Source organism: Acinonyx jubatus, chromosome E1, assembly GCF_027475565.1.
Source record: "Acinonyx jubatus isolate Ajub_Pintada_27869175 chromosome E1, VMU_Ajub_asm_v1.0, whole genome shotgun sequence".
NCBI lineage: Eukaryota > Metazoa > Chordata > Mammalia > Carnivora > Felidae > Acinonyx > Acinonyx jubatus.
In genome coordinates, this window is record NC_069397.1 from 5,031,822 (window position 1) to 5,044,596 (window position 12,775).

Sequence of the window (12,775 nt, forward strand, 5' to 3'; positions counted from 1 at the left end):
ACATATCGGAGGTGTATGACTTTCCAGACTGAAAAGGCAAACCAAGTATCTGTCTTGTATCTTTACAAAGAGAGAAGGAGAAAGAGAGGGAGAGGGAGAGAGAGAGAGAGAAGGAGAGAGGATGGGAGGGAGGGAGAGAGGAGGAGGAGGACAGGGAGGAGGGGGAGGAGGAGGGGAGTGAGAAGTCATATACAAAGTATCAGGAATCAGACTAACATTGTAACTATTCAACTAACCTGGAGGCTGGATGGCAACCCAATCAGTGCCTTCAAAATTCTGAGAGAAAATTGCCGCTTAGTTTCTGTAGCTAGCCAGATTATTGATGAAGTGTTAGTGTAGCATGTGCGCATCTTAGATGTGAAATGTCTGACACGTTCTATCTCCTGTGCCCACTGGCCCACTTTCTCAGGGAGTTACTAGAAGATGAATCCTGTAGAAACAAAGAAGCAGATGAAGAGGGAGAGAAACAAAAAACATGATCCTGGAAAGCAGGGGATCCGATACAGGCGAAAGATAAAGGCAGCCCTTTGGATGATGGTAAATAGAGTTCCCAGGGGCTTTTGGGACAGAGAACGACCAGTTCAGGTTGGAGCAGGAGAGCGGGGGAAGGCTCTGGAGGAGGCTGGGATCAAGCAGGCCAGTTACTAACGTGTTGAAATGTACCACGAGAGGATGCGCACGATTGGTAGAGAACTCGGGAATGAACTGGCTATGGATACTTGCAAAATGAAGCAAACGAGGCTCAGAAAAAAAGTAACACGATACCAAGAAAGGACCATCTTGCTCAACTGTGAATAACAGTCATATAGTAAAAATATGGTAGGTAGTAAATGTGTCTAACCAAAGCAAGATAAATCTACATTTGGAAGGAGAGGTAATCTCTATGTCTATAGAGACAGGGAGCCTGGAGAGCTAAATTCTCATCATCTGCAGTGGTAGTTCAAGAGACAATATTTAAAAACTGAAAAGAAAAAATCAAAGACCGAAAGCATGTTACTTAGAAAGGTAGAGGTAAATACAACAGGTGTGGACAGGGGCGGGAGGGAGGAGAAGGAGCATAAAAGGAACTGAAAGATGTCTCTAGAAAATGGGGATTAGAGATGTTGAGGGGTAGGTAAGGCATAGTTCTTTTTTTCGTTTCGTTTCGTTTTGTTTTGTTTTGCTTTAAGTCATGTAGAACCATTGGACTTTTTCAACAATTATTCAATAAACAAATAAATACACCAAGAGAAATTGACTACTGGAAAGTTGGTATACTTTGGAAACTTCGAGAGGTTTGCCTCCGGTGGTGTTTCTCGATGATTTATGAAGTGTCTTGGGTATAGCTTGAAATATCTATCACCTTAGGGATAAAATATCCTAATTTTAAGGATGAAAAATCAAACATCGGGATTTTCCAAGGAGACCTAACTTGAGACAAACAGCTCCACTGTTGAAAGCTTTCTTTTCCATAACTTGCTGATTTTTCTTTTCACTTGTCAAGAAGTGACTTGGGGGCATATTATTTAAAATCACGGGGGTGCCTGGGTGGCTCAGTCGGTTAGGCGTCCGACTTCAGCTTGGGTCACGATCTCACGGTCCGTGAGTTCGAGCCCCGTGTCGGGCTCTGTGCTGACAGCTCAGAGCCTGGGATCTGCTTCGGATTCTGTCTGTTTGTCTCTGTCTCTGCCCCTCCCCCGCTCATGCTCTGTCTCTCTCTGTCTCAAAAATAAAAACATTAAAAAAAAATTTTTTTTTAAATAAAATCATGTACAAAGGCTGCCACAAATGTAAACCAATACGGATCACTGGGTCCAGTCAAAGCATAGATTAGGAGCTCTTGACCATCATCTCCGGAGTTGAGACACCCAACCTCCTAGTTTGAACTTTGCTGTCTTGATGGCACGATGTGGGAATAGTTTTCAGTGAGAAATCTTTTGGGTCCACCCAATTCTCTTAAAAACAAGCAGGTGCTTGCCACTGCCACTCATGATGACCCACCACTGAGATTTAGAGCTTTCCAATTTGGGAGAAATCAGGTGCACAGGAAAAAATAAAATAAAAAGAGAGAGAGATAGAAGGAAGAACTGGACTGAGCCATCAGTGAACCGGGCACTGCTGGCTAAATGCAAGATTGTCATCAGTATCTCACATTGTGATACGAAACAATATTGTTGATGTAAAATACTTCCCTTTGTAATTGCATGGGAAAAAAATGGTGGTACATTTAAAATTAGTACTAGACGTCCAAAGGTTGACCAAGGTTACCCATTGGAAGGTAAGGGCGGGGCGGGTGGGCAGGGGGGAGCGCAAGCCCTCATGTTCGTTCTGGCTCCAGAAGCCAGACGCAGGTGTTACGGGTGGACGTTTACTCTATGGGCAGAACAGTGCAAGTGCAGTCATGGTCTCCGGAGTCCAACAGCCTGGAACTGAGTCCCCTCATTCCGGCTTTCCAGCTGCGTGACGTTGACCTTGGGCAAGTCACTTAACCCACCTGGATTCCTGATTGCAGGGGTCCAGCAGAAGCTGGCTGACAGCTTCCTGGGGATGGGCAGGTGCATGCAAAATACAGGAGGCGGGATTAGAAAATGTTGCACCCCTTTTCGCTTCTACTTAAGGGGCTCAGGTCTGAGCCACGTGGTTCCTGAGCGGGGTAGATAGGCCTGGCGTGCTGGCCTGCAGTCTGTCGCTGCGTCTCACGTGCCTGGCCACGGTGGGATCCGGTCCCTGGGTACTTCGTCGGTGTGATGGACGGCAGACTCTGGACTGGGCACAAGAACAGTCTTCCCTTCAGCACGCGCTCAGAGCAGCGCTTTGGTGCTCTCCGGGTCTGCGAAACTCCACATACGGAAAACAACCACAACAAAGGCTTGGAGCAAGCCGCACAGGAAGGAGCTGCGTGTCTCTCGGTGCGAGGAGGCATAAACGCGCGAAGTACGATGTGTTTTGACACAACGAACTCACAGGCACAAACCCACACTGTCTGCCGGGCTGCGTCTCTCACGCGCACCAGCCGCCTGCAGATGGGAAGGTGCTGTCAAGGCAGAGCAGCATGAGAGACAGAGAGTGAGTGGGGGAGGCACCCCATACTTTTTCTTTTTTAATGTTTATTTATTTTTGAGGGAGAGACAGTCTATGAGCAGGGGAGGGGCAAAGAGAGAGGGAGACACAGAATCCGAAGCAGGCTCTAGGCTCCGAGCTGTCAGCACAGAGCCCGACGCGGGGCTCGAACTCACGAACCGTGAGATCATGACCTGAGCTGAAGTCGGATGCTGAACCGACTGAGCCACCCAGGTGCACCCTTTTTTCTTTTTTTTTTTTTTTTAATTTTTTAAGGTTTTTTTTTTTGTTTGTTTTCTTTTTTAACTCGGCACTGTATTAAGCTCCAGGGATTCAGCAGCTAGAAAGATCAGGGGTTTTGATCTGAGGTTCCCGAGCAAGGAGACAGAACGTCTGAACACGAACGTAATTTCAATTAGCGATAAGTATCATAAAAAAAATAAAATAGAAAGAGGACATAACAGGAAACAGAGTGTCTTGGAGGCATGAGTTTAGATAGGATGATTGTGGGAAGGTGAGTTTGAATCGAAATCTGAAAAATGAGAAGCAACCAGTCTGATAATAGCCCCGGGGTGGGGGAGGGGGGGAGAAGAAGGAATAGTAGGGGTGAGGGGTTGGGGGGAAGCTGCAAGAAAGAAAGCAGTTTGGTATCATCTGCAACCAGGAAGCAGACCAGTGTCCCTGAAACTTCGTGATCAAGGGAAGAGTAGACAGCAAGTCAGATGGTCAGGCAGAGGCCAGCTCATATAGGACCTCATAGGCCATTGAAAAAGAGGCCTGAGGACAGCAGAGATCACTGGAAGGTTTTAAGCAGGGAAATGACAAGTAGACTTTTTTCTAAGTTTATTTTTTATTTAAAATGTTTAATGTTTATTTTTGAGACGGAGTGTGAGCAGGGGAGGGGCAGAGAGAGAGGGAGACGCAGAATCGGAAGCAGGCTCCAGGCTCCGAGCCATCAGCACAGAGCCCGACGTGGGGCTCGAACCCACGAACCGTGAGATCGTAACCTGAGCTGAAGTCGGACGCCCAACCGACTGAGCCACCCCGGCGCCCCGAATACTTTTTTCTTTTTAATTGCAAAACCAATATGACAACATTAGAGAAAACACATCACATGAAATGTCACTGCCCCAATATGATTTCTATAATTTGTCTTTACTCGCGATCTTTTTTCCCTGTGCTTCTTACCTTTTCACACAGTTGTAACTGGTCTTTGGACTTAATATTATAACATAAGAATTTTCTTGAGTTTTGTCTTGGTCTTATTTATGACCTAATTTTTTTTTTAAGTTACCCAATGCTATCTCATATGCATTCACTGTACTTTACTAATCACGGGGGGCGTCTGGGGGGCTCAGTCGGTGAAGGGTCTGACTCTTGATTTCAGCTCAGGTCATGATCTCACGGTCGCAAGATCCAGCCCTGTGTCAGACTCCACACTGGGCTTGGAGCCTCCTTAAAATTCTCTCCCTCTCAGAGGGACACCTGGGTGGCTTAGTTGGTTAAGCTTCAGGTCACGATCTCACAGTTCATGTGTTCAAGCCCCGCGTCGGGCCCTGTGCTGACAGCTCAGAGCCTGGAGCCTGCTTCAGATTCTGTGTCTCCCTCTCTCTCTGCCCCTCCCTTGCTCATGCTCTGTCTCTCTCTCTCTCAAAAGTAAATAAACATTTTTAAAAATTAAAAAAAAAAAGATTCTGCGGGGTGGGTGATGGGCATTGAGGAGGGCACCTGTTGGGATGAGCACTGGGTGTTGTATGGAAACCAATTTGACAATAAATTTCATATTAAAAAAAAAAAGATTCTCTCCCCTCCCTCTGCCCCCTCCCCTGCTTTCACTCTCTCTCTCTCTCTCAAAAAAAAAAAAAAAAATACTAATCACAGACTCCTGGACTTTAAACTGCTACCAATTTTGTACTATGGTAATATTGATCATTTTGGCTTCTTTTTTATTCCTTTTACTCACTTGCATTAAGCAGGATTCCTGGATGAAAGAGTATAGGTATTTTTATTACTCTTACATTTTTTTTTTTTACTTAAATAATAAGCAATGGTCTTTCGATAAAATAATGCAGACTGATCACATGTGTTTGTGTGCTTATATCTTTGTTCTCCCGAGATCCCACTGAACTGACAGAGGGCGGAGAGCACGATATGTGTTTGGAGGGCTCGAGATAGGGACTGAACACAGGGGTAGGCTGTAGCCTGATGGAGAGAACATGTGGTGAGGCTCTGTGGATGCAGAGAGGAGGGGCCGGCTGAACCGGAAAAACTAGAACAATGAAAAGAAAAAAGAGGAAATCATAGAACACACCTCAGCCTCTTGTGAGTGTACCAGAGTCGACTTAACCTTTCCCCAGCATTGAATGTCGTAATGGCTCATTTTATGTGTCACCTTGACTGGATCCTGGGGTACCCAGATATTTGGCCAAACATTACTTCTGGGTGTGTCTGTGAGGGTGTTTCTGGAAGAGATTACGTTTGAGTCAGTAGACCGACTGTAAACTAATAGAAAACAATAGAATATATTTAATTGGTCTCTGCCCCTGACCCCGGGCACAAAGCTCCTAGAACCTTCATAATTTCACCTTGTTCTAATGTGGCGACCCTCGTGGGCTCTTGGGTGGCTGCTGGGTGGGGGCTGGTCACCAGAAGGACCAAACCATGATTAGAAGCTTGGAATTTTCATGCCCAACCCCCATCCTCCAGAGAAGGGAGAGGATCTGGAGGGGTTCATGGAGCTTCCAGACTGGTAAACACCTCCACACTGGGAGGGTGATACTCTAACTCCGTGGGAGACAGAAACCCTTGTGCTCGGGACCCTCCCAGAACCTCTCCCTATGTATCTCTTCATCTAGCTCTTCCTCTGTGTCGTTGGACAAACTGGTGAACATAAGCGTTTCCCTGAGTTCTGTGAGTGTCACCAACAAATTAATCCAACCCAAGGGGAGGACTGTGGGAAGCTCCGATTGGCAGCCGATTGGCCAGAAGCCCGGGTGACAGCCCCGACTCGCGGTTGGCATCTGAAGGGGGTGGTGTGCAGTCTTATCTGACTGAGCCCTTCACCTGTGGGACCTGATGCTACGTTAGACAATGTCAGAACGCAGCTAAACTGTAAGATACTCAGCTGGTGTGGGGGAGAGTTGCTGGGTGTGGGGTAAATCCCACACCCGTTTGGTGACCACGAGTGTTGTGAGCGTTCTTTTTTTTGTCTTCTTTTTTTAGTTTACTTTTATTTACTTTGAGAGAGAGATAGGGAGCCGGTGGGGGAGGGGCGGAGAGAGAGGGAAGGAGAGAATCCCAAGCAGGCTCCTCACTGTCGGCGCAGAGCCTGACGCAGGGCTACAACTCACCAGCCGTGAGATCACGACCTGAGCCGAAACCAAGAGTCGGCTGCTTCGTGGACTGAGCTACCCAGGCGACCCCATGAGCATTCTGTGTGAGCAGAGGAGACATATTCAGGAGGAGGACTGGGTAGCTTTTCTAACTCGCTGAGTGAAGCAGATTGCCCTTCCCAAAGTGGGTGGGGATCATGCAATGTGTTCAGGGCCCGAATGGAACAAAAAGGCAGAGGAAGGAAGCATCTACCGTCACTGCCTGACGGCTGGTGCTGACCTTTAGGTCTTTTGCCTGTGGTTCCCACATCTATACCGCTGGCCTCCCTGGGTCTCTGGCTTACAGATGGCTGGTGTGGGACTTCACCTGCATAACGGTATGAGACAGTCCCTTGTAATGAACCCCTTTATATATTAAAAGTGTATGTAATATATCAAAAGAGTGTGCCTAATATACAAAGAGATTTTACACATGCCAAAGAAAAATATATATTATATCTCTAGTATCTATCACCTACCCGCCTGTCCTATTGCTTGATTGTCCTATGGCATTGTCTAACACGATAGGTTACCTCTAGTGTCGTTTGGCGCCTATCGTAGGATATTGGTTTGCACTGTGAACCACGTTTCATTGACTGCCCGTGCACATCCCAGCTCCCTAGGAGGGCAGGCTCCTGGGAGTGAACTCGCCAGGTCACGCCATTGGAGGGTCTTCTCCAGGTTCTTGTCATGCACTGTCAAGTTGCCTCCGAAAGGGCCACCCCGCCCCCACTTTGCATGCCGAGAGGCTGGTGTCCGTTTCTGCGCGTGCGCGGTTTCACCCCAGTGCACCGGCGTCCTCAGAACCTTGAAATTCACCTTCCTCTCTCCTTTGGAGTCCCCCATGCTGCCTGCCCCTGGTGTTTTCCCAGTGCCTCTCCTCTTATTGACTCTCAGATAACCCACCCCTCTTCCCCCTTCCAGCCCAGAATGCATTTCATCAGAAGTCCAGACCCAGCTGTTATAGGACTTGGGGAAAAATCATTTAAATCCACAGGAAACCAGTTCCCTCAGTGGCAAAGTGAGAGGATCTTATCACATAATCTCTAAGATCCTCTCATTTTAAGGTTTTATTGATAATAGAGAATGATTGAAAATAACCAAAATGTTTGGGGTGATTGGGTGGCTCAGTGCATTAAGCGTCCAACTCTTGATTTTGGTTCAGGTCATGATCTCGCAGTTCATGAGTTCAAGCTCCATGTCAGGCTCTGCCCTGATGCATGGAGCCTGCTTGGGTTTCTCTCTCTCTCTTTCTCTCTCTCTGCCCCTCCCCTGCTTGCTATCTCTCTCCCCCCCCCCCTTCTCAAAACAAATAAAAACATGATTTAAAATTTTTTAAAAAAGAGGGGCGCCTGTGTGGCTCAGTTAGTTAAGCATCTGACTTCGGCCCAGGTCATGATCTCACAGTTTGTGAGTTCAAGCCCCTCATCAGGCTCTGTGCTGACAGCTCAGAGCCTGGAGCCTGCTTCGGATTCTGTGTCTCCCTCTCTCTCTGCCTCTCCTCTGCTCCCTCTCTGTCTCTGTCTCTCTCTCTCTCAAAAATAAATAAACATTAAAAATTTTTTTTAATAAAAAAGAGAAAGAAAAGAGAAAATAACCAAAATGTTTGACAACAGGGTTTAGTTAAATAAACAATGGTATATCCAGAGGATAGGATACCAAGCAGTCATTTTTTTTTTTAAGATGGACCTGTCTCGTGTTACCATGCTAAATGAAATCTGCACGACCCTGTAGGATTCCACATTTAATCTCACAAATCTTAATGCCTAAACATAAAAAGAAACACACCGCAAGGCTAATAGCAATTTCCTATATAATAATTATATTCTCGGTAATACCGTCGTCATAAAAATGGCATTTTCTTTCACTGTGAAAACCAGATACTGAAGTAGAATGAGCTTAAGCTTTTTGGCCTCTGTGCAGCTTTTCTGGACCCCCAGGCAGGACTAGGGCACTGGGTCCTGGCTCCCACTGTATCTAGAACAAGCCTCCATCACAGCAGACATTACCCTGCATGGTCATCACAAGCCAGTGGGTCTGCTTCCTACCGAATTCTGAGTCTCCTGACAGAGTCTTTGTCTCGTTTATTGATGCAGCATGTGATGCCTGGCACTTCGAACACGCCAGACACATGTTGACTGAAGAGTGAAACAATTGCTGTCGGAACTCCGGACCGATTCAATCAGATTTACTTTGGGAGGCTTGATATTGCCCACTACCTCTCAGTTTCTAAGGTAAATTCTGTGAGCCCCTCAGATCATAGTCTCTCCTTAAGGCTTTGTCTACAACTGGGCTGAACTGCAACCGGGAGACGGGGGCTGCCCAGGCATATGGGTAGGAAAATTCCTTCGAGGCACATGGGGGCATCATGCAGCCATACCTGGTGCATCAATTACGTGCGCATACATCTATCTCCCCACGCAGCCTTCAAGCTGTGATTTCGCTTCTTGCGCAAATGTCAAAACGGAGTAAATGTGCCAGCTGGGCTAGAGGACATGAGTAACTGTTCCCCCCGGCAGTTACGTTTCTCAGGGCAAATTAAAGAATGGGCAAAATTTTGGTAGCTCAGCCTTTCTGAACTCCATTAACTCTGGAACACCGAGGAAATTAGTTTTGGGGATCTGCAAAGCTGGGGATGGGATTTCGGACTCTGGGGACCCAAATGGGGTATTGGCGCGCCCTGGAAAGCCTCCTGGGATGCTTTACACTTGGGATGCCACCCTCCTCACCTCCACCGATGGTCACTGTCACGAATGCCATAGAAAATACGTCCAAGACAGGAAGGAAGTTGGTTAACCGTGGACTATGGGCTGTGGACAAACCTTCAGGTTTTGGTGCGAGAAAGTTTTAACATGGAGTAATTCTACCCTTGCCCAGGAGAAGATCAGGTTAAATATGCAAGGGTGTGGTTAAACATTCATGGAGCACGTAGAAGTGGCCCTTAAGCCATTTACTCTCTAAATGGTTTCCTGCTCATATATGCAGCCAGTGCAATTGATATTTATGTGTAGCTATTTAAAATCTGTATTTTTTGTTTTCATAGAAAAGGTCTTTTAAAAAGTAAAAGCATCCCAGCTTCTCTTTTCCATCCGTTTGATTCCCCAAGCTCTCCTGTGTAGCCCATCCTGACACCCCAGGCAGACCCAGACCAAAGGCTACGTTCTTGAAAGGGCAAGCAGGACGATGGTACTCCGTGTGTTAAAAGTCTCCTTCGGTCGGAGCACCCGGGTGACTCAGCCCATTAAGCATCCGGCTTCAGCTCAGGTCATGATCTCGCCGTCTGTGAGTTCGAGCCCCACGTCGGGCTCTGTGCTGACAGCTCGGAGCCTGGAGCCTGCTTCGGATTCCGTGTCTCCCTCTCTCTCTGCCCCTTCCCTGCTTGCTCTCTGTCTCTCTCAAAAATAAATGAAACGTAAGAAACAAACAAACAAAAAAACCCTCTCCTCCGGCTCTTGTGGGTACCCCATAAAGCCCAAATTCCTGAGCTGGTATAAAAGGGCTTTCACAGTCTGACCCAATTCCCCACCACAGAGCCCATATCGCAGACACACTGAGATGTACACGTTGCTCTGGGATGGCTTCCCGACTCATCACGCTCCTGTGTCTTTGCACCTGTAATACTTCTGCCTGGAGAGCTTTCCTCTGCCTCCTTGGAAATTTTGTTTGCATCCTTAAAATCAGCAAGCATGGATTCTTGCTCTCTCCTTTGGGTTTTCACAGTCCCTTAAGCAAACCTATTCTCTAGCAATTCCCCCCGGCGTTATAAATATCTGTTGACGTATGTTCGTCTCTTACTAAACTATGAAATTCTTGAGAGCGGAGACCTGCCATTCATCTCCGTGGAGCCAGTGCTTAGCAGAGTGTCTGACTCATCATAGATCCTTAATTCATGTTTATTGAATTTATTAATTAAGCCATAACCAAGGCATCACCATCCATTTAATTGCAAATGAAGTCCCAAAGATGAAATTAACAGCCTCATTTCTATCAGCCTCGCTGATAAAGTGATGACAAACACTGAGTGCTTCTCACCATACCAGCCAACGTAGAGCAAAGAAAAGCATCCAAGGGCATTGGCCTTGCCCTCGAGTAGATTGTGATAGAGTGGGAAAGATAAGATTCCCGTTTACAAAACAAATTGAGGACAACATCAGGAATGTTTGAAAGCCGTGTTAGTTGTAGCAGGCCTCTGAACTGCCTGGGAAGATCCCCTTCCTCCTGGCCCGCCATCTCTTCCTAAAGTGCGGTTGGAAGGTGTAGTCGTTTGGAACCCAGTGGGGGGGGGGGGTGGGGGGTGGGCAGGGGACCTTGAACGCATCAGGCTCAGAAGAGGTTTCTAGATGAAGCTAGGTCAAGGTTGTTGTTGACAAAAATATGGTTTGGGGAGGAGTAAAGAAGAAGATTGGGAGGAAAGCGTCTAGAAAGGGGAAGCAATGCTGTGAACCCACATCACAGGCAACCTGAGTCAAACCTTTAGGTACCACAGTTGTTTGAAGGATTCTGTTGGGCTGTGGACATAGAGAGCAACAATAAAGATAACTCTGTTCATCTTTTTTTCTTTACCATCTACACAGTGTTGATGCATCCTTGAAATAGTCATTGGGTGATCCTCATGACGATCATATCTGGCGTGTTAAGTGCTTAGAGGTTGAGTCTTCCTTGACCCTGTCATACCATAGGCTAAGGCAGAAACCCTTCTCCATGCTCCAAGGGGCCTCCGAGCTTCCCTGTGACACAGCACATTCACATGCTGTGTTCATTGGTTTATTCCTGGGGAGAGTAGGTGCCATATCTTACCTGTGTCCAGCACCTGGAGTAAAATAGGAGCTTGGTAAATGTTTGCTGCATAAGTGGAGTACAATCCATGGCGACCCTACTTACCATCACTATTGTCTCCATAAAGTGCCTCATTCTCCCCCTGAGTTCACAGGTTACTCACCAAGTCCCTGGCAGCGAACACAAAGATTCCCAACCCATCTCAGCATCTCCAGCTCACCAAACACCAAATGCACAGAGTTGCCCAGCAGAAAGCTGGATCTGTCCTTCCTCCAGGCTTGGAGTTACTAAAGGCTGGATAATAAAGATAACAAAGCATGGCATGCCAGCTAGAGCACAGAAACAGACATGACCCAGCAGCCCCAGGCTCTGCTGATAACAAAGGCTTTCTGAGCAATGGCCCTTCAAAGCAACAAATCAAGATAGACAGCCTGCCGAAAACATGCCGATCCAGCAGACGCAGAATCCTTTACCCGCCAAGAAACAACCCTTCCAGCCCATCCATCACTTAGACAACTCAAATTAGATGGTGAGAACATCAAAGAAGCAGAGTCTGCCTTTGTGGCTGTAGGAAAGCTCCTGGGCAACTTTGCTCCAGGTACTCCCCTCCTCCGCACCTTTCAGGTAACCTAAGGCATAAGTACCCTTATCTGCCTGTCAGATTTCCATTCATCCTTCAAGACTCAGCTCCAATGCCCTCTTCTGTGATGCCTTCACCCATCTCCAAACAGCACGTTGTTAGGTCAAGAGTAGATTTTAATGTTGTTCTGGCTAAGGGTCTGTGCCCTGCCCAAATTCCGATCTTCTGACCCATCACCTTTTCCCCAAAAGAGGTACACACAAAGAGAAGTGATATGGGGAACAAAAATCCCATTTGTATTCAACGCCTCAATGTATAGCTCTCAGAAAGAGCAGAACTAGATTATAAAATTTAACTTGAAGCCCAAATTGGGTTTCTATCTCCTCCTAAAGCCAGAATCCAAGTCCTGGGGTCTTAGCCCCCTTAAACATGGCAATGATGAGTGCATTCACTTGTGTAGGATGAAGGAGAGACTTGGCAGTCCTGGCCTGATGAGACAGGCTCCGAGTTCACGAATCAATCCTACCCCATGGGAGGGGTAGGTGGGAGAGGAGAGAGATTATTACTTACCTTTTTCAAATCAGGTGGCCCCACTCATGTATGGCTTGGCCAATGGCTTGGACTCTGGCCAATTACATTAGCAAGGAGAAGGAGGGTCACCTTTCTTTCGAATGTGACTTTAACCCTTTAACTACTGATCACATATCCATGGAATCCGATTTTTGAAGTGACTCTTCCATACTCAACACCTGTGTTCTGATTTGGATCCAAGAGCCTGGAAAGTTCCGTTTTCAGGTGCCGCTTAACAATGCCCTCTGTGCCTTCTCATGAGTGGGGAAATGCAGCAAGAGGAAGGGTGAAGGTGCTCCATTTTATAAAGAATCAAAAATATCTAAGTCCTTCTACAATGGGCTTATGTGTCGTAAGAACAGCTCATGACACTTCAAGACTGTCTTGGGGGAAATGTTCAGGACTTGTCTCCAGGATGGAGTGGGACACTGTTAGGGAA

The 12,775-nt window shown here is 46.9% G+C and overlaps 1 long non-coding RNA gene across 3 annotated transcripts in view; it reads right to left on the minus strand.

Annotated features, from left to right (window-relative positions):
• The window catches only part of LOC113595921 (uncharacterized), a 31,557-nt gene extending 19,020 nt beyond the window's left edge, over positions 1 to 12,537 (minus strand). For all 3 annotated transcript variants that reach the window (XR_008294341.1, XR_008294340.1, XR_003416588.2), the window contains exon 1: positions 12,337 to 12,537. This is a non-coding gene — a long non-coding RNA (uncharacterized LOC113595921). The remainder of the gene's footprint in view (positions 1 to 12,336) is intronic.
• Positions 12,538 to 12,775: the final 238 nt, after the last annotated feature.